The sequence below is a fragment of the Balaenoptera musculus genome, chromosome Y (assembly GCF_009873245.2).
Source record: "Balaenoptera musculus isolate JJ_BM4_2016_0621 chromosome Y, mBalMus1.pri.v3, whole genome shotgun sequence".
Taxonomy (NCBI): domain Eukaryota; kingdom Metazoa; phylum Chordata; class Mammalia; order Artiodactyla; family Balaenopteridae; genus Balaenoptera; species Balaenoptera musculus.
In genome coordinates this window covers 837,650-842,786 of record NC_045807.1, presented here as the reverse complement: position 1 = coordinate 842,786, position 5,137 = coordinate 837,650, and the positions used below count along the sequence as shown (strand labels likewise).

The window sequence follows — 5,137 nt, the reverse complement described above, 5'->3', positions numbered from 1 at the left end:
TTTGCTATTTGTAGAATTTTTGATGATGGTCATTCTGACCAGAGTGGGGTGATACCTCATTGTAGTACTGATTTGCATTTCTCAAATTATTAGCAATGTTGAGCATATTTCATGTGCCTGTTGGCCATCTGTATGGCTTCTCTGGAGAAATGTCTATTTATGTCTTCTGACCACTTTTTTGCTTAGGTTGTTTGTTTTGTTGTTGTTGTTGAGTTGTATGAGTTTTTGTATATTTGGGAAATTAAGCCCTTGTCCATTGCACCACTTGCAAATATTTTCTCCTAGTCTGTGGGTTGTCTTTTCAATTTGTTTATGGTTTCCTTTGCTGTGCAAAAGATTGTAAGCTTGATTAGGTCCTATTTGTTTATTTATTCATTTATTTCTAGTGCCTTGGGAGACTGACCTAATAAAACATTGTTAAATTTATGTCGGAGAATGCTTTGCCTGTGTTCTCTTATGGGAGTTTTATTGAGTCATGTCTTATATATTTAAGTCTTTAAACATTTTGAGTTTATTTTTGTGTATGCTGTGAGGGTGTGTTCTAACCTCACTGATTTACATGGGGCAGTCCAGCTTTCCCAGCACCTCTTGCTGAAGAGACTGTCTTATCACCATTGTGTATGCTTGCCTCCTTTGTCAAAGATTAATTGACAGTGGGTGTGTCATTTTATTTCTGGGCTGTCTACTCTGTTCCATTGATCCATATGTCTGTTTCTGTGCCAATACCATGCTGTTTTGATTACTGTAGCTTTGCACTATTGTCTGAAGTCTGGGAGGGTTCTGTCTCCTGCTTTGTTCTTTTTCCTCAGGATTGCTTTGGCAGTTCTGGGTCTTTTGTGTATCTGTATAAATTTTAGGAATTTTTGTTCTAGTTCTGTGAAAAATGTCATGGGTAATTTGATAGGGATCACATTAAGTCTGTAGATTAGTTTGGGTAGTATGGTCATTTTAATAACGTTAATTTTTTCCAATCTAAGATCACGAGATATCTTCATTTCTTTGAATCATCTTCCATTTCTTTTATCAGCGGCTTATAGTTCTCAGCCAATAAGTCTTTCATGTCCTTGGTCAGGTTTATTCCTAAGAACTGTATTTATTTATCTATTTGATGGGATTTTAAAAGGAATTTTCTTTTTTACTCTCCCTTTCTGATATTTCATTGTTAGTGTAAAGAAATGCAGCAAAGTTCTTTATGTTAATCTTGTATCTTGCTACCTTGCTGAATTTGTTGATCAGTTCTAACAGTTTTCGTGTAGAGTCTTTAGAGTTTCTATATATAATATCATCTGCAAGTAATGGTAATTTTACCTCTTCCCTTCCAATTTGGATACATTTTATTTCTTTTTCTTGTCTGATAGTTGTAGCTAGGACTTCCAATATTACGTTGTATAGAAGTGATTAGAATGGGCATCTTAATGAGGTATCACCTCACACCAGTCAGAATGGCCATCATCAAAAAATCTATAAACAATTAGTGCTGGAGAGGGTGTGGAGAAAAGGGAACCCTCTTGCACTGTTGGTGGGAATGTAAGTTGATACAGCCGCTATGGAGAACAGTATGGAGGTTCCTTAAAAAAAAAAATACAACTACCATACGACCCAGCAATACCGCAACTGGGTATATACCCTGAGAAAACCATAATTCAAGAAGAGTCATGTACCACAATGTTCATTGCAGCTCTATTTACAATAGCCAGGACATGGAAGCAACCTAAGTGTCCATCGACAGATGAATGTATGAAGAAGATGTGGCACATATATACAATGGAATATTACTCAGCCATAAAAAGAAACGAAATTGAATTATTAATAGTGAGGTGGATGGAGCTAGAGTCTGTCATACAGAGTGAAGTAAGTCAGAAAGAGAAAAACAAACACTGTATCCTAACACATATATATGGAATCTAAAAAAGAAAAGAAAAGAAAAGAAAGAAATGGTTATGAAGAACCTAGGAGGCAGGACAGGAATAAAGAAGCAGATGTAGAGAAAGGACTTGAGGACCAGGCAGGGGGAAGGGTAAGCTGGGACGAAGTGAGAGAGTGGCATGGACTTATATATACTACCAAATGTAAAATAGATGGCTAGTGGGAAGAAGCTGCATAGCACAGGGAGATCAGCTCAATGCTTTGTGACCACCTAGAGGGGTGGGATAGGGAGGGTAGGAGGGAGGGAGATGCAAGAGGGAAGAGATATGGGGATATATGTATATGTACAGCTGATTCACTTTGGTATAAAGCAGAAACTATCACATACATTGTAAAGCAATTATACTGCAAGAAAGATGTTTTTTTTTAAAAAAAAGGGCATTGTTGTCTTTTTGCAGATTTTAGTGGGAAGACTCAATTTTTCACCTTAGAGTATTATGTTGGCTGAGAGTTTGTCATAAACAGCTTTTATTATGCTGTGGTATCTTCCCTCTATTCCTACTTTAGTGACAGTTTTATTTTTTTATGATGAATGGATCTTGAATTTTATCGTATGCTTTTACTGCATCTATTGAGAAGATCACGCGGTTTTTTGTCTTTCTTTTGTTGATGAGGCGTAACACATTGATTGATTTGCATATGTTGAACCATCCTTGTGACACTGGGCTGAATCCAATGGATCATAGCTTATAACCTTTTTTAACATGTCATTTAATTCAGTTTCCTAATGTTTTCTTGAGGATTCTTGCATCTATAGTCATCAAAGATATTAGCCTGTAATTTTCTCTTTTGGTAGTGCCTTTGTCTGGTTTGGTATCAGGGTGATGGTGGCTTCACAGAATGACTTTGAGAGTTTCCCCTCCTCTTCAGCCTCTTGGAAGAGTTTGAGAAGGATTGGTATAAGTTCTTCTTTGTATGTTTAGTAGATTTCCACAGTGAAGCCATGCAGTCCTAGACTTTTGCTTGCAGGGATTTTTTTAAATTACAGATTCTATTTCATTTCTAGGGATCAGTTTGTTCAAATTACCTATTTTTTTCTTGATTCATTTTTGGTGGGCTGTTTCTAGAAACTTGTCAATTTCTGCTAGGTTTTCCAAAATGTTGGCATATAACTATTTACAGTATTCTCTTATGATTTTGTATTTCTGTCCCATGTCAGCAGATATTCCTCGTCTTTCATTTCTTATTGTGTTTATTTGGGTCCTCTCTCTTTTCTTCTTGGTGAGCCTGAGCAGAGCTTTGTCAATTTTGTTTATTCTTTCAGAAAAACAACTCTTAGTTTTATTGATATTTTCTATTTTTTAATCTCTATTTTATTTATTTCCTGTCTGATCTTTATTATTTCCTTCCTTCTACTGACTTGGAGTTTTGTTTGTTCCTTTTAATTTCTTTTTCTTTTCTTCTATTTTGTGTGTGTGGGCTTGGTTGTTTTCAGTGTTTTTTCTCGAAGATTTTTGAGGAAGGACTGTATCACTATAAACTTTCCTCTTACTAGCGCTTTGGCTCCATCCCAGAGATTTTGTATGGTTTCATTTTCATTGTCATTTTTGTTGAGGTGTTTTAAAATTTCCTGTTTGATTACATCATTGACCCACTGGTTTTTTAGTAGCATGTTGTTTAGGCTCCACGTAATCTTTTTCTTCTTCTTCTTTCTCTTTCTGTGGTTGATTTCTAGCTTAATGCTGTTGTGATCTGAAAAGATGTTTGAAATAATTTCTATTCTTTTAAATTTGTTGAGGCTTCCTTTGTGTCCTAGTATATGGTCTACCCTAGAGAATGTTCCATGTGCACTTGAAAAAAGTGTGTACTCTGGATTTTTGGATGTTATGTCCTGAAGATATCAATTAAGCTAAATGTTCTGTTGTGTCATTTAGGGTCTCTGTTGCCTTACTGATTTTCTCTCTGGAAGATCTGTCCATTAATGTGAGTGAGGTGCTAAAGTCTCCTACTTTTACTGTATTCCCATCAATTTCTCCATTTATGTCTGTTAGTATTTGTTTTAGGTTCTTATTTGCTCCTGTATTGGGTGCATATATGTTAATGAGTGTAATATCCTCTTTTTGTATTGATCCTTTTGTCATTATATAGTGTTCCTCTCCATCATTTTTTACGGCCTTTGTTTTAAAGTCTGTTTTGTCTGATATGAGTATTACTACCCCCATTTTCTTGTCTGCATGAAATATCTTCTTTCATTACCTCACTTTCAATCTATGTGGGTCCTTCACTCTAAAGTGGGTCTCCTTAGGCAGCATATGGTAGTTGTAGGTTATTTATTTATTTATTTATTTATAATCAAATCCACCACTCTCAGTGTTTTGTTTGCAGCATTTAGTCCATTGACATCAAAGGTAATTATTTATTTATTTATTTTTTTTAGACATGGCAAAATATTTAATGTCTGTAGGTGCGCCTCACCCTCCCATTCCTGTTATGATTCAATAGCCTCTCCAAACTGACTGTACCAGAGAAAACACGGGCACTTTTCCCCAGCAGAGTTCAGAAACCATAAAGGCCCTGATCCTCTTGACTCAGAAATGATTGCAGGTGAGGTCTTTCCACAATATGCCTCGGGTCTCTCTGCTCAAGGAAAAAAGCCCCCAAGTTCTACGGGACTCCCGAGGTCTTCTGTTCTTCTGCAGCCTGGCGCTGGGAGCTGTGCCGCTGGAAATAGTGCTAGACTCGGGCACTGCAGAGGTAGCCCCCATAAACAGTGAGGGGCATCATGGAGGTGGAGAAGGTCTTGTAGCCAATGTCGGCTAGTTGCTTGGCAGTTGGCATGTTGTCCCCTGGATGCTGCTGCTCCCTCCCTTCCAACCGAGGCCTCCTGCCTGCACGACCTCCTAGCAGCACCCGGGTCCAGACAAGTCTCAAGGTAATTATTGATAGATATGTATATACTACCATTTTAAACCTTGTTTTCCAGTTGATTTTGAATTTCTTCTATGTTCCTTTCTTATTCTTTCTGTGTTTCCTTTTGTAGTTTGATGGTTTTCTTTTTTGTTATGCTTGAGTCCTCTTCTTTATGTTTGTTTGTTTTTGTAAATCTATTGTTGGTTTTTGATTTGTGTTTATCCTGATTTTCAAGTATGTGAACCCATCAGTATATCTAATTGTTTTAGACTGGTAGTTATATAAGCCCAAACACATTCTTAAAAAAAAAATCTACTTTTTTTTTTTAACTTCCCTCCCCCACATTTTATGGTTTTGATAT

The 5,137-nt window shown here is 36.7% G+C and overlaps 1 pseudogene; it reads right to left on the bottom strand.

Annotated features, from left to right (window-relative positions):
* Positions 1-4,303: 4,303 nt before the first annotated feature.
* Positions 4,304-4,759, bottom strand: LOC118889443 (annotated as a pseudogene).
* Between the last annotated feature and the right edge of the window lie 378 nt (positions 4,760-5,137).